This window comes from Xiphophorus couchianus, chromosome 7 (assembly GCF_001444195.1).
Source record: "Xiphophorus couchianus chromosome 7, X_couchianus-1.0, whole genome shotgun sequence".
Lineage (NCBI taxonomy): Eukaryota > Metazoa > Chordata > Actinopteri > Cyprinodontiformes > Poeciliidae > Xiphophorus > Xiphophorus couchianus.
In genome coordinates this window covers 34,901,373-34,927,946 of record NC_040234.1, presented here as the reverse complement: position 1 = coordinate 34,927,946, position 26,574 = coordinate 34,901,373, and the positions used below count along the sequence as shown (strand labels likewise).

The 26,574-nt window shown below is 38.2% G+C and overlaps 1 long non-coding RNA gene across 1 annotated transcript in view; it reads left to right on the top strand.

Moving 5' to 3' along the window:
• Positions 1-8,307: 8,307 nt before the first annotated feature.
• The window catches only part of LOC114147648 (uncharacterized), a 53,230-nt gene continuing 34,963 nt past the window's right edge, over positions 8,308-26,574 (top strand). Inside the window, exons 1-2 of the long non-coding RNA XR_003596094.1 lie at positions 8,308-8,420; positions 9,163-9,214. This is a non-coding gene — a long non-coding RNA (uncharacterized LOC114147648). The remainder of the gene's footprint in view (positions 8,421-9,162; positions 9,215-26,574) is intronic.

Genomic DNA, 26,574 nt, shown 5'->3' with positions numbered 1-26,574 from the left:
TTTAAGTGAAAAATCGACTGTCAGATTATTAAACTAATCATTACCACCATAACAGAATTAGATGCTGTCTGATAAATACTTTCTTCTGAACAACATTAAACTAGAATCTGAAACGATTAATCGGATTAATATTGATTATTGAAATAATCGATCATTATTTTAGTAATCGCTAACTGGAGAACACAAACTCAAAAAAGACCATTTGCTGAAAACAGCAACATATTCAAAGCAGCAATTAAGCCCAAACTGTTCAAAACATTCATACATTTTGCATTTCAGATATATTTCATAATTTTAGGCTCACATGGTTCAAATTCACTAAAGGAAGGCAGTTATTACGATTAAAATGTTTATTTCTTATTTAATATAGGAATTGATTCATTAATTTGCATCTTTTAATATATTTATACTATTATATAAAAAGGCTCAAGTGATTAAATGAAAAATCAAACCAATTCTTTCATCAGAATGTTCGATTAATCATCAGAATGATCGATTAATCATCGGAATGATCGATTAATCATCGGAATAATTGCTTATTAAAGTAATGATGAGTTGCAGCCCTAATATAAGACACTCAGTTCTTCTGAAACACCTTCTTCTGTTCAGGATTTATTCCCTCGATTTTCCCTGAACTGCATTGAAAATGTGAACTTTGATAGAAGTAGAAACCGTAACGCCTGGAACACGGCGATCCGGAGGAGCGAGCGAACCCACATGAGAACATGCAGGAAACAGAAATATACTGGAAACCCACAGCGACGTACTCGGCTTCTGCTTCCTTCCTGTGTACAAGTCTCATTTTTTACAGTTCAGTCGAGGAGGACTCGGGATCTCTTCATTCTCACAGTCAGTCAGATCTGTGTACATTTATTTTACATGTTGCAAAGAAGGAACAACAACGAGGGAAGCTAAGCTAACATAAAACCAGCAGGTGCTTAGAAAGTGATTCCTTTTATAACCTCATAGGTACAAAAGTCACGACTCATTTATTGGATCTAAAAGAGAAAATATGGAGAAGTTAAAACATTAGGGTGATGACAAAGAGGCTTTCCAACCGAACAGACTCAGAGCTCTTCACTAAAGATTTGAGCTGCAGCTAACGATTAATTTAATAATCGATTATTCTGGCGATTAATCGGTTAAGAAATTGGCACATTCTGCAGATTTTTCATGTCAGCTTTTTATATACAAAATAAGAAATACATTAAAAATGCAAACATATAATTTTAAAAATAAGAAAATAAATGTTGTATTGCTTAAAATTCAATAACATAACATTTTAGTGAATGTTTGATCATTTTTAGCAAAGAATGGAGGTGAAGCTAAAGCCGCCACTTTTATCTTCAATAGAAAATATTTATATAGTTTTACAGTTTTGGATTAATTGTTGCTCGTTCTTTCAGCAAATGATCTTTTGTTGGTGCAGGCCTAAAATTGATTAATAATTTAAAATGGATTGCAAATTGTGCAATCAATCTCAGCCATTAATTTCACTGTTAGGTGAAATAAATTGAACGTTTTCTGCTTTCTCTAAGTACAACATATATCTAAACTCATTTTAAAAGTTTCACCTGGATTCTCGAGTCCCTTTCTCCTGTTTCTTGTTTCTTCCGGGATGAAATCTTCCGTGTTTCACTGCAAAGAGTCTCGCACAATCGGAGCACAAAAACTGCCAAACACACTTTCAGGTGTGATATTTACCTCTGGAGATTTGATGAGATCCTGATAAAATGAGATCTGCATTTCCATTGCCCTGCTAGCGCAAATCTAATTTAGGTGACAGCACTGTGCAAGTTGTGATTTGTAATTAAACTGTAGGCTGGGACATAATTGGTATTTCATCACAAGACAAGCATGGCAGCCTTTTCCATCCAAGATGAGCAGGTGGATGGAGCCTCAGTTCATTTTCAGTTTATTTTGCAAAGTAAATCACCCAGAGAAGATTTTCTTCTCTCTTTTCTTTGTCAATAAATGACAAAGACGGAATTGGATTGTCTGTGAAGCATCATTGTTGGATCCTCACCGCAGTTAAGTTGAACTTTTTCCTCTAAATTATCTCACTGACAGAAAAGCTCAATGGAAACGAGACAACAGGTTATTTAAACGCATCTGTGTGGTTATTTTTAGAGATGCACCATAATTAAGTTTCTTAAACCGATAACAGTTTTCTCTTTCCAAAGGCCAATAATAACCAATAAAAAACCCTGAAAATAAGAAAAGTCGTGACATCAACGCTCTAAACAAAACCAAAAACAGTTTAAAATGTATAACATTTTGAAATGAGAAATTACTAGTCCAACATTTGCCAAAATATATCAACAGACCATATCTCAAATGAACATCTGTTTAAGTAAGACTCATTAATAACTGATGTAAGAAAATAAAAAAATGTAGCAAAGCAACAAAGTCACATCATTTGTCCACATTTCATATAGAAACTGCTGCTGGGATTAAAATCTAATCCAGTTAATTTCACGTTCTGTAATTAATCATATTTTAGTAGAAAACTATAAGCAACATTTTTTATTCAAAAACCATTTTTGAAAAGGCAGACACATGAGCGCCACCACAAACATATTTATTGTTTTTAAATCTGTTATTGATTTTATTTGACCTAAAGGTCGTTCAGTTTCAGGAACTCCTGGTCATTCATGGGACTAGCTAGCTGCTACATGTTTAGCATCAGGCTAACTGCTGTTAGCACAACTTCAACACAACATTAGTCTTCTCCAGTGTCCAATCAGATGGCTTATGAATGTCACCACTTTAGTTTGGTTGTTCATAATTTGGAAATATTTTTATATACAATTTATTCTATTTGTTGTAATTATCAAATTACATTTTGTTTGCATTTCTGGATGTTAATCTACCTGCATTTCATGCTTTCCTGGGGTTAACATGGGAGCAGCAGCGGCGAAGCAGAACCTGTGTTTGGGAGGCTTTACCTTAATATTTGACTAACGCTGGTTCCAGGGCTTTTATTTCTCTTTTTGTTTGAATAATGTTCTGTACATGATATTTTGCGACTCATAAAGTAGCATGGATCCTGAGTAGAGTGAGTCTAGCCGAAGCTAATGGGAGAGAAACTATTCTTTGTTCATGAAATGTGGGAATTCAGAGGTTAAAGTTGGAACAAAGCCATGATAAAGTCTAATAATTGCATGTTTGATCATTATTTAGTTCAAATCAGAGCATTCAATATGCAGCTTATTGCAGTGAAGCTTTAAAAACAATTGATTTATCCTGGTTGGTTGTCTTCGTCTAAGTGAAGAATGAAGAATCAAAACGGTAACAAGTTCACGTTTATTACTTTTGAGAAAAGGAAACAAGGTTTGTAAGAAGGAAAGGTCGTGTAAATCATGAATATTGAACACTGTAAAATCAGAACAGACTCCACTGCTTGGATTTATGTCATAAACCAAATTATTAAGAATCTGAGGAAAACAGAAAGTCTCTCTTGATAAATTGTCTCAATAACTATGGAGGCTTCAAGCACTAAAAAAAATTTACAAATTCAATTAATGTAAAAATATGACAAGTTCCAGTGCAGTATGCAGAGGGAAATACAAATTAATGTTAATATATAAAGTTATTGTTCTCCTTACAGCACTGTTTTCATTTATAAACCGAATTTAGATCAAATCTGATGCAGAACAAACTCAGTAAAAAATTCACATTACTGCTGTCATTACGTATAATTCATTTAGCGCAAAGCAGATGAGACGAAAATTAAAACCGTAATCTTGATAATTGAGTTTCTTTTTTCTTTCAAGACGGAACAATATACAAGTTTGAAAAGATCAGAAAATCTTAGCTTCGGTTCTGTGAGGGCGTTTTACTCCGACGACAAACATGATTATAATTTTAATGTTTTCTCCAAACTGCAGAAGACAGTTTGCTGTTGAAGTGAGTTTTATCTGCTTTCCTCTCATTTTACACACTGAGACGGTTTTTTACTGGGCATTTAAATTGCTTATTTGCATGCCTCAGTGCTTAATGAGTGCTTGCATCAGTTAGTTATTTGCAGGCATTTCATTCTAATCTACATAATGCATCAATTATCAGTCATATTAAAAAAGAATAACAGTACTTAATATTGTAAATAACAACAGCAAAGCAAGCTCTGTTTGCTAAATGAAGCATAAAAGTTGAAATAAATTCCTACAAACTTAAAGAGCTTTAAAGCCGTGTTGGAGTGATTTATTTATTCTTTATTTTTGTGCGTGTTTTTAATGAATGTGATGTTGTGTTGATCTCAGGCTGAGGCAGACGCGTCAACCGAGTTACTTTGATTTGACACAGAACCACAATAATAATCCTAATAAATACTGAATTAACATGAGAAATAAACTGAAACACAGTGGTGCCTGGGTGCAAAGTGGTTTCATTATAGATGTGAAATGTATGGAAGCATTTAGCTGCCAAATTCAGGTGCATCTCACTAAAATGAGGACGTTTTCACTATAAAATCAGAGTTTCTGGTTAAAATGAGACGTATGTCGTTAAAATGTTAAAATTAACCAAAATGTAACATTTTGGTTAAAATGAGTTTCTCATTAAAGTGAGTGTTTCTCACGACAACAATAAGTTTGTTGGTAAAATGAGAGTTTGTCATTAAAATAAAAAGTTTCTGGTTACAGTGAAAGTTTCTCACTATAATGAGAAAACCTTGTATTAACTACTTTAATACAACGTATGAGAAACTACCTTGATATGAGAAACTTGATATGAGAAACTTTCTCATATCTCATATCATTATAGCAACAAGTTTTATATCTTGTTATAGCAAGAAAGTTTCTCATTTTGATAAGATGTAAAAATATGTTTCTTTGAAAAATTACGATTTGTTTAGAAGGACTAAAGCGACTCGCTGTGATCTAAAAATCCCATTTTGTGTTGCTGTTTTACTAAAAACAGAAAATACTTTGGTTTGAATGATGGATAAATGTCGTTGCAACACGTTTTTAAAATCTTTGAACGAGAACGTTTGGCAGTTAAATGCTTCCATAGAAATGGACGTCAGTCTGGATGAAATGGAAATGCAAAGAGATTCATTCAGTTTATGTATGATAATTCCTTATTCAGTGAAAAACACATTTTTTCTAAAGGTTATGCTTCTTAATGTTAGCTCAGAGAACTATTTCCATTTAAACGCAACAGGAAGTCCCAAACACAGCAGGATATGAAATGGATGCTCACTTATAATTAAGAACATATCACTGTAAACATATTACTCCACAAGTGGAAATTCATAGACTTTAGCCATTCGTTGATATCTGGCATTTAATTATTTCCCCTCAGATAAACTGCAGCTATCGTAATTTCCCCATCTCCCTTCAGGAGTGTAAAAATCCCGGCGTTAAACAAAGCATTCAGTACAAAGTGAATATTTTCATGCACCGCTGTAAGTCAGGGTTGGAGGTGATTTTTTGAAGAAGATTAGAATTGAATTTGAAAGAAAAGCAGAAGAAGGAGCCCTGCAGTGATGATTAACTGGTGGAAATTCACAGGAGCGTTAACCTCTGGAACAAGTCGCTGTGAAGCCGACGTTAGCTTCAGCTGCACAGTTTGGACCGGACCTGAAACACACAATGCAGAACAATCCCACAAACTAATATGCAGAGTGAGGATTTGCAGTGAGCAGATCTGCTGTGTGTGCAGCTCAGATGGATGGTGGACATAAAGATTACCAAACAAAACAAAGCAAAGTTTTAATTACACTTGTTCTCTGACTGCTCTGCTGCTAATTCCCCCACTGAGCAGCTCTGATCCCCGTGTTTCTGTTGAAATTACAAAACGCTTTAGAAACGCCACCATTCTGCCACTTCCACAAGCTTTCTCTTACATTTCCAAACATTAAAGCTTGAATTAGATCTCATTCTGTGAACTGGTTTGCTGAGGTTAAACCCCATTCAGTTTCTCTACTGTACCTCCCCTCAGTTAAACATAAACATATTCGGTATCCATGGTAATGTCTTGGTTAAACAGAAACATTTGGTCTCCATGGAAACTGAAATCGGGTACGTAGGTAGATCCCCTTATGCTCTTGGTCAAACATAAACATATTTGGTAAATGACATAAAATTCGATTCACTTCGATTTAATTCACCTGATTAATCCCAACCCAGTAGCAGTCAGTGTTACACCAACTCTGTGTCTCTGACTAAAGAAACTGACTGTCAACATGCTAGCAGCTCAATATCTGAGCAGCAGATTTAGTTAAACAAACAAGTCCTGGATGACACAGTCTGTTAGCAAGCTTTGCTAATCCACCTCATTTGCTTTTGCCGCTCGTCTTTAAATCTCTGTCTGGGCGTTTGGCTAAAGTCAGGCAGAGAGATGTTGGAGTAGGGGAGAGGTTGTTCTATTGAACGCCCTGATGAATGTAATAATCTTACTGTGTTCTCTTTTCAGGGTTGAAGTTGATCCATTTTGTTTTGCTAACGTCTCTTTTTGCCCGTCATACGACGGATGGAAGAGATGATTCAAACTTTCTTCTTCTCTTTCGGCTCTGCATCCGTGAAGCCTCTTTTTTTCAAACTCTTCTGAAATTTGGGGTCAAAGTTCAGGTATTACTTAAAATAAACCACATTGTTGACATGTTTATACATTATAGCTGCCAAAACGTAAAAAAAATTAGAGCATAAATTACTCCAGCAGCATATCATCTAAAACCAGAGGGAATAATTATCCAAAAGTAAAAGTTATGAATAAAAGTCTAGAAAAAAACCCAAATGAGCCAGTAACAGCGCGGTTCTAGAGTAAAATGAGAACAAGGTGTTGAATCATACAAATCCTTCTGTGTTGCAACCATATTGCCTTTAATATTAATATATTTCACTCTGAGTTATAAATGTATATAAAATGGGTTTTAATAACCATTTTACACGTTATGGTTTTTAACCACCTCACACACTGCCACCTTCTGGCCGCTGCAGGCTCCATAAATTATAATTACCTAGATGTGACATTCTGCTCTAAACTTAGAAAATTACTGACTGACATTAAATAAATTATTTAATATTTCACGTTTACAAACATGAATTGTGTAAAAATGCCCAACGTTCCCCTCCGATCAGGTAAACAGACTCAGTTTCCATTTTCTCCTCGGCTCTGCAGACATTTGGTCTCTTTTTCTGCCTTTGACTTGTATCAGGCGGCTCATCTTAAGCTCTGTCCCTTCGCCTCTCCTCCTCCCGTAGTATATTCATCTCTCCAATCACTGCTCCTGCCTTCTGCCCTGCTTTTTCTAGCTGCCATAGATCATCACTGCCATGAGCATCATCCTCCCTTGACTCAGATGGTAATTGCCTTTTTTCTTCCTCTCTTGCCAACAGTCCTGCTCTCATAGAAATCAACTGATTCTGACAAGAAGGGAGCAGAAATCCTTTTAATAACCAGACTCCTTAAAGGGACACAGTCAAAAACAGACAGCAGTATTTTGGCTTACTTAGACTTTCATAAGCTTTGTTTCCATTGACCATATAATTGCCCAATTTGACGTCTCAAAAATAATTTTGCTTAATGGAAACACGGATGTGGTGGATTTTTTTTTTGGTTTATTTCGCAAAACTACAACGGAAGCACTTTTTCTCATCACACGAGTCACGTGATCAACAACTGGATGTTATTACTGGCGGAAACCATGAAGAAGTAGACAACAGGAAGTAGTTAGAGGATGATGGCGTGGCGTGTTTTAAATGACTTATCATGTGAACAAACTTACTCATGTGATTTTAACTGTGTCTTATTTAATGGAAAAACTACAACTATGAAATTGTGTTTGTTTGACATGGAACATTTGGTGCTGATTGTCAAAAAAAGAATTAGGAATTTGTAGATTAATCTCAGAAATTTTCTAGAAAAAGCTGCAAATTTGCTAGAAAACACAAAAAAACTCTTAAAAAATCTTGGAAATGTGGCAGCTTTTTCTAGAAAATTTCTGAGATTGATTTCAACATTTGATTTTTTTTTTTTACTTGCAACTTTTCAACATTTAAAATCCAGAAATTTTCTTGAAAAACCAAGGAATTTCCTGAGATTTATCTCAAAATTTGAGCTTTTTGACAGGAACGTACTCTTTTTTTTAATTATTATTTTTTTGAATTACACTTCAATAAGTGGCATTTGAAATTGATTGTGTAGTATTAGTGTAAATTTTCTTAAGTAAAAATTTTAAAGGAAAAAAATAAATAAATAAACGCTGGCCTCTACCAATGGTTGCCTCGAAGACCGGATAGCGCTTTCTGGTTTCCACGGCAACCGTTTGTGGGCGCGGGGGCGGGGGCCTAGTTAACTGGTATCCAAGGCAACTAAAGTTGTAGAAGCCAGTTGGCGCGAAGCTAGAGCGAAGCTGATGAGATTATTTGGCCTGGAAAACCTGGCAGAGAACGTAAAGAAAGCCTGTTAGCTTCATGGTGAATGGGACGTAAGAGTCCGCCGACCCTTCTTTTTTATTATACCATCGTTAAAGATTTCTGCGTGTGTTGTATTTGCGGGGACGAATGTGGCGACAGCAAAGGACGCAACGTGGAGAGACTCGCAGGCTAGGCTACCATGCTAATGCTAACCACCCAGCAGGCAGCGCGAGCTGAAAAACCCCAGGAGTTAAAGGCAAACAGCAGTCTGTCTTTGCGAGTTTAGTAAAAATATGTAAGTTGATTTCTGCATGTTACATTATTGTAACATACGTCTTTGCAAACATGGTGCAACGTTGTGAACAATCTGTTAAAAATCGTTAGCTTGAAAAGGTGATCATTTACAAATGTAAACACTTGCAGAGATTGATAAAAAAATATTGTTGCATATTGATATTTCTCTGTTTCCTACCTTATGATAAAAATCATTGATTATTTATTGTGATGAATAATTAACATGCTGTGTTTTTACATAGATGGATATAATTAATTATCAGTACTATTAATAAAGGTACATTTATTTCAGAAGTGTGTATCAAACTGGTATCTCTTCATTAATATATACTATATTTTCTAGAGGAGGTCTCAAATGCATATTGTAGTTTTTCATGAGCTCCTGGACATACTGTAGCATCACTGTATTTATTTACACTGGTCCTATTTTATACATGTAAACATTTTTTTAATCAAACATCAATTTGATATAAGGAGCTTACATCATTGTATTGTGTTTTTACCTCAGGGTAAAGTGAGCATCCGGTTCTACCTTTTAACACGGCAGTTTCATCCTTCTGGTAAGTTTGAATGAAATACCATAATTCCAAAGGACGCCAGCAAAACTAATATGTGTCAGATGAAATGCTGCTGGAATATACTGTTTCATTATTCATGGTACGGGCATATCAACATGATCCACAGTAATTCTTATTTTAAATATTCATCAGGCAGAGAAAAAAGTTATGTCTGGTAACTTGGCTAAAGAGGACCAGACAGATTTTTGCGGTACACGAGTAAAAATATGCAGTCATTCTCCTTTTGGCGTTTAATTTGAAGTATATTTATTTGTAAATGTATTTTAACTTTGTAGATTGCAAATAAGGGAACTGCAAGAGGAAAGGAAAGAAGTGAGAATGACATAAAACTGAAAAATGAACTTTATATTGACCGAAAATGTAGCACAAGGACGCTAAACAATAGTATTTAATATTGTATTTGTATATTGTATACAATATTATAAATATTGTAACAATATTTAATATTGTTGTCATATTATTTAGGACCCCAAGACCTTGACGTCTTGGGGTCAATGTCATGACCCCAAGTCATGGAGGCTGAGAAAACATTTGGGCTGAGGCAGACTGCTCCAACGTTTTCAAGCACCGTTAAATACAAGATGTCTTTACTATTAGCCTAGCGCTAACACCATGAGCAGCGCCTGTCAGCATTGGCTAGAACTAACACGATTTGCTAGAGCTAACAATATTGTCTGGTGATAACACAATTACAAGGAGCTAACTGCATTAGCTACAGCTAGCACAGTTAGCAAAGCTAACAGCATTAAATAAAACTAACCGTTAGTGGAGCTACCAGCATAAATGGGAGTCAATGTGAAATCAAAACAATTCAGAAAGTAATGAATGGGTGTTCAAAGTGACATGAAACATGTTTAAGTCTTTGTAACAAACCATCCTTATGTATTTTAGAAAATGTTTTGGTGTTGATGCTAACCGTAAGCAGCTTGAGTTAGGAGCTGCAGCTCTTTGCAGCGTACGCTCTCCTGGGTTAGCATCTCCCAGCAGCAGCAGAAACAGCAGCTTGTTCTCTCTCCTCTTCTTCCATTTATTGATCCCAGTTTCATTTCCCCTCGTCATTTCCGTTTTGTCTTTGATTTCAACTCTCTCCAGTTCAAATTGAAAGTCATGAAAGTTACTCAATATTCAAGAATTACTGTTGTGATTGGATGAAGACGGCGCCGCAGCACCTAGCATAAGTCATCTACCCAAAATGCATTGAAACGTAAACAACATGGCAACGTCCGTGTAACAATATTTTAATTAAACTTATTAAACTAGTCTACAGTATTTTTACTGTTGTTTTTACATCTGAAATGAATGTTTCTTAGTATTTCTGTTGTTGCTAATCATGGATCCCTTTAAGGCTTTTTACATGTTTAACAGGTAGGATAGAGTCTGCAGAGGTGTTGTATTTCTAAACCACTATCATCAAAACAATATATATAGTGTCCTAAAACAACACATCTTAAATATTAGCAGAAATATCACCAGCCAGTGTTTAAAATTTTATAAAATAATTCAGATTTAATGATAATCCCTGATTTTAATCACCTCAACTCTTCCCAGGATGGAATAATACTCCCATCCCTGCAGCTAAGCTTGATAAATTTTTGTTTCAGAGAATATTTTTCTACATCCGTCTTTATCCAAGGTAGCAATGTTGAGTCTATTGAATTATGACAGAAGGATTTCCCCTGTTTTCCACTCATACTGTTGAGAAGTCTACTCAAATGATTCAGTCAGGCCATAAGATCAGAGGATTTTTTCTCATTTCCTGAGATGGTTGGGGGCCTTTTGGCCAATCTCCAGCAAACAGTTATGTGCTTATTAAAGAGAAATGACCTTTATACCACAAAGGTCTGATCGGAAGACCACAACACTGAAGATTTCCTTCTGTACGGCTCAGCCAGGGCCACAAAGAAACCCCAAATCTAATTCAGTTTGGTCGGCAGCTAGTTGAGAAAATCTGCCTGTGGTTCCAAAGTTCTTTCATTTTCAGAAATCCTGGGGCTGCTCTGGTCTTTGATGTGGTAATTTCAACAGAAATAGCAGGTTTTTGGACAAGCTGTGGAAGCTGAAAGCCGTTGACCTGTCCGCCGCCTCGGCCTCCGCCTCTAAATAAACACGCCACTGCGAGGAAAAGGTGCCGATGCTTGACTCTAAATCATCCTTACATGTCCAAACATCGAGTGAAGCAGCAAACAGTTTAGATTTATTGGGTGTATACATTTAATAAGCACATGTGCATCCAATACTGGGGACAGCCATCTTGGTAGGTACCATAACTAATTGTCATGACAGTTGCTATGACAACAATAAACAAGCCACAAGCTTAGAACTAGCTCTCACATCGTTCCTATCTAACTTATAAACGATACAAGTACATTTCAGCTACGAGTTTTTTTCCCAGCTCTGATATATATCAGAGCTGGAGTACTGCAGTACTTACTGCTGATTTAGCAATATTATCTTAGCTAATGTTGCTTTTATTTGTTAGCTAAGACTGACATGTAGCCTAAGTGTTTGTTGCTACATTTATTTACTTGGCCAGTCACCAGTCTTTGCCAATCACGTACGGTTTGTACGTGATATTCACACAGTTCGTACGTCCTTTACGAAGCCGTTAAACAGTCATTTTACCCGTCCTGGATTTGTATGCACTCTTCATGTTCACTAAGTAGTTAATTATGTCATAGTAGTCTGACGGCAGCCATTTTGTTCATGTATCTTCCTCTAAGACATTGGTCAAGAGCGTCTACGTAGTTTCTTTTTGTTGGTCTGGATGCCAGGGGTCATCTATGATTTGCGCTTGCTTACCAAGATGGCGCGGATCACGTCCGGTTCAGATTTGTAGGAACTACGTATGTACAGTTGAGGAAAGTGGCGCTGGAGTTGCTGAATCATGCTCTAGATGCTCGTCCTGCAGATTACCAGCAGAATTGATATTCCTGGACTTGGAAGAACAATTTTTTTAGGGGATTTTAAAATCATTTATTACTTTATTGTTTGTATTGTTTTTACCTCTGTTGCAATCCTCCTCACTGGATACGTAGGAAGATAAACACAAAGATGGATCTTAGTGTGATATATTAAACAAGTTATGAATTATTAATTCAAGGTTTCTAAAAAAAGTGAAGTAAAAATTAACAAAATGCTTCAGTTTACTTTGTTTCACAGAAATTAGCTACACTTTTTGCCCACTAGTGGGTAAGGTGCTGTGTCTATCATTCCCAGAAAAGCTCACCTGATTTAAACTATTTCTCTACTCCTGAATATTTTCTGTATTTCCTGGTTCCTCCTCTCTTTTTCCTCTGCTTCATTTCTTGGCTGAGATTTTCCTGTTTCCTGAATAACTGTGTGTTTCTGGTGAAAAAAGCATGTGTGAAGTCACAGTTTCATGTCATTGTTCCCTAACAAGAATCCAGCGGGAACACGGCGTGGTTACGCTACTTCATCATCCAAGAACAGTCTGTGGGGTTTATTAATTATCCAGTAGGCAGCATGTCTGATGTCTTTGGCTCAAATGTGAAAAATTACTACAAACTAGGGGACAAGTTGCATTTTCTATCCACCCAGCCTCCTGGGACTTCGTATGTGTGGATTTTTAAAGGTGATCTATTACAGTATGCGTCCTTGAACAGGTTAGAAAAGGTCGGCAAGTTAAACAAAACATGTTCATGACATTCTTCTGCAAAAAATCCTGAGATTTTCTTTCACAATGAGCTGTTTTAAAGCCTCTTGTCACTTTAAATCCAAATACAATGCTGCTGGCCATGCCCCCCAACTCTTTGTCTTTTGCATTTAGCATGTTAAAATGGCTACAAGCAGATGAGCAATTATACAACTGTAGATTTTTGAAAAACAGAAGTGGAGCCTCTTGCACAATCAATAAGTTGTACAGCACATGTAGCTGTACAACTTTACAAAACCAGCTGGTTTTAGCAGGTTTTGTCAGCTAAAACCAGCTGATAAATGTGCTGGAAATCTGCATAGGTTGCTAAGTAACGGCCAGAGCTCCACTGGGGTTGCTAGGTAACGGGCAGAACTTTGCCTTCCTGCTGATTTGTGATAAATTGTTCCAGAAATTGTAGCGATAAGTGATAATATTGTTGTTTTGAGACCTTTTTCAAATAATATAATGGTAATAATGCAAGAACACATTCTTAAAGATCAATACATTTTAAATTCTAATAAACATTTAACGCTGGAACTGAATGGCATTTTAAATATCCAAAATAAATAAACAAACAGAACAAATAAAACAGATTATGAAGACAAAATTGCCCTTCAAAAAAGGGATAGTTGAGACCAAAACACCAGACTGCAGATTTTTAGCATTTTTGGTAGAAAGAGAGAAAAGTGATAAATAATGCAAATGGAAATTACTGAGCTTGTTCTAATTTATCATTTGATTTATTGATTTATTGCAACAGGCCTAGATTTTACATTCAGGAGGTTTTTGAAACTCATTTTCCAGACACCAAAAATCATTAACTTATTGCCAAAAACACAGCTGGCTGGTTTATTTTTTAAATTTGTTTTATCACTTTTTCTGTTTTTAGAAGCAGCAGAGAATTACAAAAATGTGCAAAATGGGAATTTTGCATAACGGATCCAAATTCTAAAAAGTTGTGTTATTCATGAAGCTGTTTGGATGTGTTTGCTGCTGACAGATCCAGATTAAAGTGGTTTTTTGTCTCATTAGGTCGTAGGTTTTAGGTCGTGCGCGCAGGCTGGGGCGAGTCGGTGACTTGGTGGCAGGTGAATAGACTGCTGTTAACATCAATTTCTGTCTGGGACTCGTCTGTGTCAAGCATTAGATTAGTCTCGTCGCCTATAGCCCTTTGGACAACAGCGTGTTTGTTCGCGTTGTAATGCCGTTATCTCCCTTTCTCTCCCTCTCTAATCTGGACACCTAACAGCCACCCGAGTAAGCGCTTCTGACAAGGCTTGTGCGCAAATTGAATTTTTCTTCCCCTATCCCTTTCGATTTATAATTCCCTCTCTCGGCCCGACGAGCAAACTCAATTTCTGACCCTTTAGACAAAAGGCTGAGATAAAGCAATTAGTTTGTGATTCTGTGAGAGCTCCTGGCTCGGCTGACCCGACAGCGCCGAGGCACTAAGAGCCGCACAAACCGGGGTGACGGCGGTCACTGCCTGACAAATTCAGCCCTACAGAGATGAACTCGGAGTCACTGGCAACAAAGAGATGCAGCCCAAACGGAAAGGAAACGTCACTTCACAGCATCCAGAGTCCAGACACTTTTTCCGATTTGTCTCACCTGCAAGTCTTTGATCAGCAGCACGACTTCAACAAGCTGCTGCTTCATTCTTTCAAAAGGAAAGTCGGGTTTTTCTGCACTTTCAGACTTTGAATTGACAATCTTTTAGTGCTCTGAAGCAACCTTATGAGCAGCAGAGATCTGAGTGAGAAATGTTGAAGATGACACAGAGTGGGTTTTCCTCCACACCAGCTGCTGCTGGATATAATACACAATACACTAAATAATTTACAATGGTAGATATTACATAAATATCAAGCCATACAAATAAGTAGCATTTAGTGGTGGGTAATTAGTGTTTTCTTATTTATTGTGATAAATTATAATAGGAATTTTAAGAGATTATTTTCACCATTTTCTCTGCCATTTGTTCAATAATTTTCAATAAGCTTTGTAAATATGATAGGTAAAATTCACCCTTCTTCATGTGGCTGGGGTCATAAAGTAGAGCAAAACTAATATGAATGTTTCTCAACAGCATTATTTGTTTTGTGGGGCTATAATTGCTTTGTCATGCAGTTACCTAAAAGAGAAATAATAAGTCTCGTCTCTTTTGTTGTTTCCGTACAACATTGTGGTAAACTTTACGTCCATACTGCCGAGCATAAATCACATTTATTAAATCACATATATATACACATATATATACAAATTTACATCATAAACTACTAATTTATGGCTAAAGAGAAGCAACTGGACATGCAAGTGTTGTTTTTAGACACTCTGATATGTATAAATAGAGGATTACTGCTTGTTTTGTTGTGATTTGGTATTCAAGATTATGACAGATGTTGGTTGAGACAAATGTATTATTTCCATTTACACGTTTCATGGCTTTGATACTGTGGATCATTCTGTGTTGAATGTTTTTTATCAAACCAAGAAGTTGACTGGTTTACTAATTATGTCTCAAAGAATGTAGTTTTGATGGTAGATTTTCTACAATGGTAAATACGTCTTCTGGTGTCCCTCAGGGCTCAGTTTTGGGACCCATTTAGTTCAGTATTTATGTGGATGCACTTGGTAGAACCTGATGCTAAATTTAATCTCTATGCTGATGATGCAATCATTTACTGTTGCGGCTCCACCTTTGCAGAGTATCTGCAGATCACTTTTAATGATGTGGAACAGCATCTTATAGACTTAAAAATGGTTTTAATTATTTCTAAAACCAAATTAATTATTTTTTCAAATGGCAGGAAGATACATCAGACTAGGAAACGGTCAACAAGCTTTGTTGCCAGTATCTTCGGGTTTTTGCCATTACTGTTGATGTCCCAGTCAAAAGTGTTTCACTGATGATGTGGGGTAAACCTGCTTTAGATTCATTCAGAGCTTCTGTTGAATGAACAACCAAAACAATAAACTTGATCTAAACCGCAAAACCTCACTATGTAGCTTCGATACATAGTGAGGTTTAAAACAGACAAAATGAGACCTAAAAACAGTTTATAGCAGAAAAATTAACAACTCACTGCTTCATATCAAGTATTGAGACCTAAAAATACAAATCAGTTTTATAACAGCGCCCCCAGTGGCTGGATAAATGAACAGGTCATAGGCTTGGTGAACTGCAGTTATTTAGTTTATTTATTTTTGATTAATTTCCAGGTCACACAGTCTGAGCTGCGACATGAAGCCAGAGCGGACCAGAAGTCGCCCGGTCAAAACTCCAGCATGAGAATTAAATTTGGCCAAGGCAGGAGCAAACTGAACAGCGCAAAGGGAGGGTTTAGAGTGCAACACATGGCACGGGGGATTTGTTAAGAAACAGTTATCTGGCAGTCTGGCAGGACAGATATGGATGTAGCAGAACTGATGAGCTTCTCAGTCATTATCTTCCAGTGGAGAGCTCGGGCTACTGGCTGCGTTTTCTCCCTCCATGCTCTTATCTCTTCAGTATTGTTAAGGAAATAATTTTCTGCTCCTTCAGGAAGGTATTTCTAATGATTTGCCCATGAGATAATGGCTGAGTTGGTGCAGCGGGACGCCACTCTGTTGATGAGAATGCTGCTGCATGCTGGGCTGTGGGGAGCGTCCATGTCAGAATGGTCACTGGGAATTATCTGTGTGGATGTTGGCGGTTTAACCACACAGAGCAAATCCTGTGGGCTCGGCAGCGCTATCTGCCCTGGCGCCGATCAGAGTCAAAAGCATGGGCAGTATGGGCAGAGTGCCCCGCTGCTGCTCTCTGCCAGGGAACCGTGAACCGTTTCCATAGCACACTGACACATTCTCTTTGAGCTGAAAAGCCAAAAGCGGCGCCGGCTAATTTGCTGACCTGAAAGGGAATGTTTTCATAAATACACATTCATCTTTTTACAATCCAAACCTCCATGATGTCTTGATGAAAGAGCCTCAAACGAGTCTCTGCAGGGACATGGAGTCACGTCCCCCGAGTCGGACTAGCTGGCTGACAGAGAGCCGCACTTTGTTTACATTTGACATTTAATGGCAGATCTGCTGAGAGCAAGTCTGCTGGGCCGGGTTTACCTTCACACCAGCTACAAATGTGCTTTCTAATGTCAAAAAAACACTATCACGCAATTGGTGTGTTTCCATTACATGAGAAATCCAATTAAAATCAAACATGAGTAAGTTTGTTCATGCAGTAAGTCATTAAAACCATCATCCTCCTACCACTTCCTGTAGTCTTTTTTGTGGTTTCAGGTTTATGGCTTGCCTCTCCTCCGTCTTACCATCATGTCCCACTAATATTGACACATAATAAATGGAATCAAAGGTAAGAGATAAAAGTTGGATTGTATTGTGAGAGTTTTTGTTGTTTTGGTGAGACATTAATGTTAAAATCTTTTAAAATATTATTTTGTTTCTATATTGCAGTATTTTAAAATCCCTCTCAGTTTTTATTTTTTTTCCTCCGAAGAGTTTTTGCGGCGCTAGTGGCTCGTATTTTTTGTGACGGTAGGCAGACGGGAAAAAGGGCGGGGAAAGGGGAAGACATGCGGCAAAGGTCGCCGGGACCGGGAGTCGAACCCGCGATGTCCGCCGAGGACTAAGGCCACCAAACGTGGGGCGTGCTAACCCCCTGCACCACCACAGCACGCCCCTCCTCTCAGTTTTTACCTTTCCTAATCAGTTTCATGAAGTCGGTGACAAACAGCTGAAAAGACCAGAACAGAGTTTATTTCATACTTATTTAGGTCATGCTAGTCACCAATTCTTCATCTAAAACAGACACTTTGTCATTTAGACTTCAGGAAGGATCCAGAAATCAATTCAAATGAATGATGGCTGGAAATGTAGCAAACCTTTGAGCATGCGACATAAAAACAAGAAGCGTGACGGTAACACTGTGCTGAGTACAAAACTAATCTCACCTTTTTATGTCTGAACTCGGCTTTACTACAATAAATCATGCAATATATTAGCATATCTGCTCTTCACAGCAGCCAACACCAGATCATATCGCTGCTGAGTTATGTGCCATCATGTCTCTGAGATGTTAACAGCAAACCAAGTGGAAATCAAGGAGGGCCATGTTAGACAACATGAAAAAACACCAAAAAAATGTATCGGGGTTTATTTAATCCACACTTACAGTTTAGCTAACAGCTAACGACACCTGAATGCCTCTACAGAAAAACCCTCAGTTGAGTTTGTGACTCCAGTTTTAATAAATATTGATTAGATTGCAATCTAACATACATTAGACCTCAAATATTCTTTGGGGTATTTTTATACATTTGCGAACACAGAAGTTTTTATTTCTTGGAAAAATAACTAAGAACATTTTTTCTAAATTTTGTTGGGAAAACAAATTAAAGTTTATTGGTTTTTGAGCGAGCCACATTGCACTATTATCTGTATATTATTGTAAATGGTCTCAAAAACAACGATATTGTCAATTATCATAATAATTACTTGGGCGATTTATCACCCAGGAAATTTAGTTTAATGTTGGCATGCTTGTCTTTGTTTTCATCAGCGATGAATATTTTAATAGGTAAAAAGCACTAACCTTAAAATAGTAGGAAATGTTTGTAGCAGAACTTTTTGTTTTATGATTGTCGTCATCTAGACGCTTTTTATGAAACACGCAGCTGCTTCGTTTCCCCTCAAAGATAAAGACGGGGAGCACGGCCGGGTCGCATCCCGCCTGCGATGCGTTGGGCCGGGTCGCAGCGGGCGCGGCGTTCTGACAGCCTCTGAACATCGTCTACATGCGTTGAGTCTCCGGGAGACTTTAGGAGACAAATCTTCCTCATTCAGCTCAGGTGCCAAGGTCGCCAGGCAGGATAATGAGGTTTCAGCATCCAATGACTCCCTTCAACTCTCCTCGATTAGTTATGTAAAACAGCCAGACATAAGTTATTGACTTTACGGGGGGCCCGTGTTGGCTTTTGACAATTGAAATTTGGCTTGCGTTATCAGCTGAATAAGTTTTTCTATTTTCTTTCAGAAACATGTCCTCCCCTTGACCTACCGCAGGTTTCAGCCACCGTCTGCGCCGCTCACTTGAGAGAGCAATCAGCCCAAAATTTGCTCCCTAATTCAAATGAAGTAGCCTCTGATGTTGTCAATTAGCCTGGCTAAACCAAGATCGACAGGCTGGATTTAAACGATGTACTGTTTATGTCACCTGAAATTTAAAAACTGAATTTAAAACTCAGTATCTGCAGATAAAAACATTCTGAAAGTATCAGTTGATTGATTTCAGTAATCAAATTAAAGTGAAAAACATTATAAGGATACAATGGACCCAGATTGATGTTTGTAAGCACATCTTTCTGTTAATTCTGATGACTATGGATCATAGGTAATGAAAATTCACTTTTAGTTTCTCAGAAAACTGCAGTGTTACGTCAGAGCAGTGGCTTTGACCAAGGTTGTTCTAATGTTTGTCAAAAACCAAACAAATTGGAGCTTTTCCTGCCGTTTTTCTGTATAAACGTAATGCTAATTTCATTGGCACATGCAGGACATAGTCAGTAAGATGCCCATCGTTTAGTTGGGCTGTTATAGTGTCTGTGTTCAGTGTCTGTTATATGACTAAATCTAACTGTCCGTCATTTAAAACTCACATTCACAATCTTTTTGGAGATTTCCAGCAACACATTTGGAACTACATCATAAATTGCACAAGACAACAAAAAAATATCCGTCTATCAAAACAAATAAAGCGCCCGGGCCTCCGGTTCTGGTGACGATTCCAGGATGGAAGGTGCGACATGTCATCTCTGAACAGGTGATGGCCATTAAAACGGCGGGACTCCTCGGCCTGTCGGGTTCCTGCCTCTGCCTCCCTGGACGTGTCGATGCGTGGATGATGGCAAAGCGCGGAGCCGTCCTGTAGAGCAGACAGAGAAATGGACGAGCCTGACAGGTTCTTTCACCTCATTAACCACAGACCTTCATGCCTGGAGTCACCTTCCTGTCTCACGTTCAGCTCCCTCTGTCCTGCTAACGGTTCAGATCTTATCAAAAGGAAAGAGCTTGGACCCAAACCCTGGATCTGATTTATCATGAGGCTTTGTTCCTGTTGAGGGACGCTGAAGAGACTTTTATCTGGGTTTCCAAACACACAGTGGATCGTTTGTTGCTGATTTATTATGGCTATTTTTAACCTTTCCATACAAAAGTCAAGAAACAAACCAAAACCCAATGCTGGAAAAAAAAAAAAAAAACTACAGAAGCCGAGGGCGGACGAGTTTATTGTCTCGAAATTACCTTAAACTCAAGAAAACAATCAGAAAGTTAACTTTGAAAAAACTATCGGGAAGTTAACTCGTTATTTTGGGAAACCCATTGTGAAACAGTATATTTTCTCTGCTTCGGTACAAAACAAGCTAAGAAAACGAATAAAGCAAAGGAATAAAAAACAAGAAAAAACTAATACAGACATAAATAAATTATATTTAAAGTGTCGACCTGATAAAAGCGTAGGACACAGTCTACTTCCTGCTTTCAGACCCAAACCCAGACTGAGGTTTGTAGGTGGCAAAAATCTTTGTTATAGGTAAAAAATAACAGAGTTGGGTGAAGTATGTAGAATGACTCCATGAATTTGTTCTAATTCAGTTGGTCAGACAGAAACTTTACAGGAGAATAATTGTCTGGGTGTTCTTCATACATCAAAACTTGGTTTTAATAACAGTTATTAAACCATTTTCTGGTGAAATGAACAGACCAAAGCTCAAGCATGTTGGGCCTGAACTGATGGGGTGGAAAACATTCCTTTAAAAAAATAAACCAACATTCCTGACGTGTTGAATGGATGAAGCCGAGTTTATGTGACTTGCTGACTTTGAACCTCAATGATTCTCCCTGCCAGCGTTTGATGTCCCTCTGCTGCTTGATGCAACATCAAGTCAAATAATCTATGAATTCTGCTTTGTGTTTCTGCCTTCCCAGTGTTATATTCATGTTGACGCCTGAAATAGTACTGCCAGATATTCTAACTCCAGCTCCAACCTTTGAAAACTTTATTTTGGTCTAATTCCTGCCAGGTTTTTATGTAAAACCATTTGTACCTGCAGCTTTGGGCTGATTCTGTATTATTTCCCCTGAGAATCGGTCAATCAACCCACTTCCTCCCGATTCCTTAGAGTGGCAGTTCTCTCTAATGAAGTGATGAGGGAATTAATCACAGTGACTGATACCGGGTCAAGATGGAGGATATTTCCTCTATAACAGGAGGGACATATTATAATTTCATTCAATATTATTGGGGATAATTCATTAAGAGTAGATAGCTGGTTAATGAAGATCTGAACGATTAAAATAATGTCAACAAGAGTCGAAATCTGAATGAAAACACTTAGAAAAAATTAACAGTAATTTTAAGCCCTATTTTTGATCAAATTATACTATAAATGAGTACCGTAATACATGTAATATACCATTCTATGGCATATCTATAAGAACATTTATTGTTCACATTTTACAAGAAAACAAACACAAAAGTAGGAGTAACAGTTTTACAAGAGACAAGAAAAATCATAAATCAATAAATTTCAGGTTGAATAAATTACACTGTAAGCGATCACAGTAATTCATGTAATACCATTATACAGTATGTATATAGTAAAGTACAACTAAACATGACGAAAATATTTTTACTATTGACGTTGACCAATACTATTTCAAAATGGTTGATTAGCTAGCAACTATTAATTGTCATGTTTGACAGATTCTACATATTTCAAAATAAATGCACTAATACAATAAATAAGGTCACTGCATTTTAGTAAAAGAAATGTTCATGTTGTTTACAACTATTTTGATAGAATTTCCTAAGAATACATTCTAAAAACTTGCGAAATGTTGTAAAAAGGAATAAATAATTCCCATTGTCACTTTTATTGTTAACCCAATAATAGCAAAATATATTGTGATAAAACTTTAAGTCCAAATTCGTTCCAGGTTCAGAAGAAGCCCAACTGGAGGCAAACACATCCAATCTGGCAACACTGAGACGTCTGCTTAAGTTTTGTTTAAAGATATATCCACATTTTTTTGGGTCACGTTTTGACATTCCGGGCATCCCGTACAAAGACGCCAGTTTCTTGCAAGTAGCTTAGCTCTACATAAAAGGAGCTCTGGAAATGGTTGTATTATTATGTGATTGACTTTATTATGTAACGGCTTCATCTGACATTAAACAGATTATATATATATACACTGCTCAAAAAAATAAAGGGAACACTCAAATAACACATCCTAGATCTGAATGAAAGAAATATTCTCATTGAATACTTTGTTCTGTACAAAGTTGAATGTGCTGACAACAAAATCACACAAAAACCATCAATGGAAATCAAATTTATTAACCAATGGAGGCCTGGATTTGGAGCCACACACAAAATTAAAGTGAAATAACACTACACGCTGATCCAACTTTAATGTAATGTCCTTAAAACAAGTCAAAATGAGGCTCAGTATTGTGTGTGGCCTCCACGTGCCTGTATGACCTCCCTACAACGCCTGGGCATGCTCCTGATGAGGTGGCGGATGGTCTCCTGAGGGATCTCCTCCCAGACCTGGAGTAAAGCATCCGCCAACTCCTGGACAGTCTGTGGTGCAACGTGACGTTGGTGGATGGAGCGAGACATGATGTCCCAGATGTGCTCAATCGGATTCAGGTCTGGGGAACGGGCTGGCCAGTCCATAGCTTCAATGCCTTCATCTTGCAGGAACTGCTGACACACTCCAGCCACATGAGATCTAGCATTGTCCTGCATTAGGAGGAACCCAGGGCCAACCGCACCAGCATATGGTCTCACAAGGGGTCTGAGGATCTCATCTCGGTACCTAATGGCAGTCAGGCTACCTCTGGTGAGCACATGGAGGGCTGTGCGGCCCTCCAAAGAAATGCCACCCCACACCATTACTGACCCACTGCCAAACCGGTCATGCTGAAGGATGTTGCAGGCAGCAGACCGCTCTCCACGGCGTCTCCAGACTCTGTCACGTCTGTCACATGTGCTCAGTGTGAACCTGCTTTCATCTGTGAAGAGCACAAGGCGCCAGTGGCGAATTTGCCAATCCTGGTGTTCTCTGGCAAATGCCAAGCGTCCTGCACGGTGTTGGGCTGTGAGCACAACCCCCATCTGTGGACGTCGGGCCCTCATACCATCCTCATGGAGTCGGTTTCTAACCGTTTGTGCAGACACATGCACATTTGTGGCCTGCTGGAGGTCATTTTGCAGGGCTCTGGCAGTGCTCCTCCTGTTCCTTCTTGCACAAAGGCGGAGGTAGCGGTCCTGCTGCTGGGTTGTTGCCCTCCTACGGCCTCCTCCACGTCTCCTGGTGTACTGGCCTGTCTCCTGGTAGCGCCTCCAGCCTCTGGACACTACGCTGACAGACACAGCAAACCTTCTTGCCACAGCTCACATTGATGTGCCATCCTGGATGAGCTGCACTACCTGAGCCACTTGTGTGGGTTGTGGAGTCCGTCTCATGCTACCACGAGTGTGAAAGCACCACCAACATTCAAAACTGACCAAAACATCAGCCAGACAGCATAGGTACTGAGAAGTGGTCTGTGGTCCCAACTGCAGAACCACTCCTTTATTGAGTGTGTCTTGCTAATTGCCAATAATTTCCACCTGTTGTCTATTCCATTTGCACAACAGCAGGTGAAATTGATTGTCAATCAGTGTTGCTTCCTAAGTGGACAGTTTGATTTCACAGAAGTTTGATTTACTTGGAGTTATATTGTGTTGTTTAAGTGTTCCCTTTATTTTTTTGAGCAGTGTATATATATATATATATATATATATACTTTTAATGATTTAATCTGTTTTCCATCTTAAATAGCTGTTAGTTTGTCAGACGGTGAGCAGTAATGTGGTGCAGAACCGTTTTCCTTCCCACAGACTGATTGTCATTCTGCTGCGGTTCGTTTCATTTTTTAGCCCTCTGTGACCCCCAGGGCGCTCACCTTTACCCCAATTTATCTGGCGGCTCTGCCATCCTTTTCCCAAAGTCTCCTTTCAAGTCAGGAAGAAAGTCCTGACATCCATTTAAGGTGACTAATGTTTTAATAATGTTTCTTCTCAGATTTTCAAAAAGTCATTTTGAGATTTTCTTCCTGTCTGTGTTGTGTTTTATCAATAATATCATAATTCATGTCAGCAGAAGAAACAACTCTGTTCTGTATTCCTGCAACGGTTTTGATGGTTCAGCAACAACAAACGTCTAAACCAAAAAACAATGATAGGAGGCAATTTTCCCTTTCAAAAGATGCAAACAATTAAAATCTTACAATTGAAAACGTAAGGTGCAACAGAAAATAATTAATTAGAGTTTTTAGTAATATGAACCAAAAACAATGTCTTTAAATTGAAATGCAGACTTCAAAAAAACTTGTCAAAATAAACAGAATCATGTTCAAGGCAGGAAAACTAAATCTTAAAATTTTAGGATTTTTTTTTGCTCTTTTTTTTAAAAATCTCGTAAACCTACAAGACTTTTTTTGTTTCTAATCTATAATTTACGTGTTGCTCGTCTACAGAAATATAATTTGCTTATTTTATTAAAGTATTGTGTGTTTAGTTTGTTTATTTGACAAGTAAAAATAAAATTGTATCAGCCTTCCAGACCTCTCCGGTCTTCTGGTTCTGGTTCTGATGTAGAGCAGAACCAGAACCAGACATGGAGCGGTTCATCTAGGGAAGCAGCGGAGCTTCTTTTTTGGTTAAACATTAATAAAAGCGTTTAAGTCGTGTCGTCTCGGAGACGCTGCGCGGACCTGAGCGCTTCTGGATCCCGCTCTCCTTAAAAGTCGCCGGCAAAGAGAATCAATAATGAATGCATGTGAAATGACCTTGTTGCCTCCTGGCAGGAGCTGATGTTTTAAACATCTACACCCAAAGCTGCTCTCACCCCGCTTTGTTTGAAGTTCCCTCACCTGCTGCTAAAACAACCATCTGTGCCACTCATGACTGCACACGGGCCTCTGGGTAGCGAAAACAAACACACTCAACCGTCTTTACATTCACCTCAATCACTCCTTGGCCTCACACCTAAATAATTGCCATGCCAATGTAAGCATGTCGTGGTTTGGGGGGAAATGTTTGCCTTCGGGGGTATTTGTATGGCTGACACATTCTGTTTGTGTCTCCAGGTCTGGTTTGGTCTTTCTGTTGTCATGTTGTTTCTGTTTACTTCACTCCTACCTTCTGTTTGGTTAGCGGCTGCTGGAAGCTAAAAGGGCAAATAGTTCAAGCTTTAGCCAAGTATGAAGTCTGCATGTTCTATTCATGCAAATGTGATTTAGCTTCAGGTTTTATTCCACTTTTGAAATAAATGCATGATAATTAGCAACTCTGAGGATGCATCGTTCACACACCAGTCCGGTTTAATCAAACTGCAGTTGTTTGGCTAGAAAGTTTGATTCATTTGGAGAGATCGGTCCGCGTAATCGGACCAGAAAAACAAACTCTGGTCCACCTTCAAACATAGATCTGGTCAACAAGGCAGTTCAAAGTGCTTTAAATGGTTTAAAGCCAAGTCATAAAAACCACCATACAGTCACTAAGTGAGAACATAATACTGGACAATATGGCTGAAAAACGTATCATAATTCAAGTGTTTCATGTCAGTCAAAATGGATAATTATTGATTAGTTTTTGGTTTCAAGTACCTGAAATAAAGCTAAACTATTAATGTGACCTTCCCTGTTTTATCCGGTATTCATTCCACACCGCTAGGTGGTGTGGTTAGGCGTTTTTTATGTATAAGCCGTTATGAGGCAAAACCTGAAACTGCTCTTGCGCAAGTTACTCAACAGGTTGTTGCTAGGTAACCAAAAAGTGGGAGAGTTAGTTGAAGCTACCAACCTAGCTTAGCTTGCTATGGGAGGTTTATATCTATTGATATTGATCACCTATCTGTCATGATGCATATTGTTAGTGATTTATTGTCCAGCCATATGCGAACGGCAAGCAGACCGGAGACCACTCCAAAAGCAGGAAGTGGTCTAAAGCACAGGGCATTCTGGGTAAATACAAACAAAACCAACTTGCTAGCTAGCGTTAGCAGGAGAAATGGCTTTAGCCAAAGACAAAAGAGAAATCCTACAACCACTAAATTCTGATGCCACTCAGTTTTGTTTACATTTGTGAAAAAGGAAGTTGCGCTCAGTGTCTTCTTCCGAGGTTTTTGTGTTGTTTCCTTCACCGGTTCCTGGTGCAGCGCCCCCACTGGCCACGAGGGGAACAGGTTCCTCAAAGGGTTTGGTTGGTTTGACTCAGTGCAGTGAGAAAATTTAGCAAATGTTGCAATTTTGGTGTCCAATAAAACTGAGTCTACTGGACTATGAGATGTGAACATAGCCTGAATGTTTGCTGCTGTGCGTTTACATAGCTGTGATTGAACATCCCGTCTCTGTAATGTGGTTTGAGACAAAGTCCCAGCCATGATTATTGTTATTCTGTGCCTCAAGATGTTTCCGCTATAGCAGATGATCAAACTAGCAGGTCTGTAACATTGAGCATTGGATCATTTTAAAAAAGTGATCAATCAAAAACAGACTACAGTCCCAGACCGTTGTTTCATGGAGCTCACACTAAAGGGAGAAGAGTGAGAAAATCCAGTCACTCTGAACAAA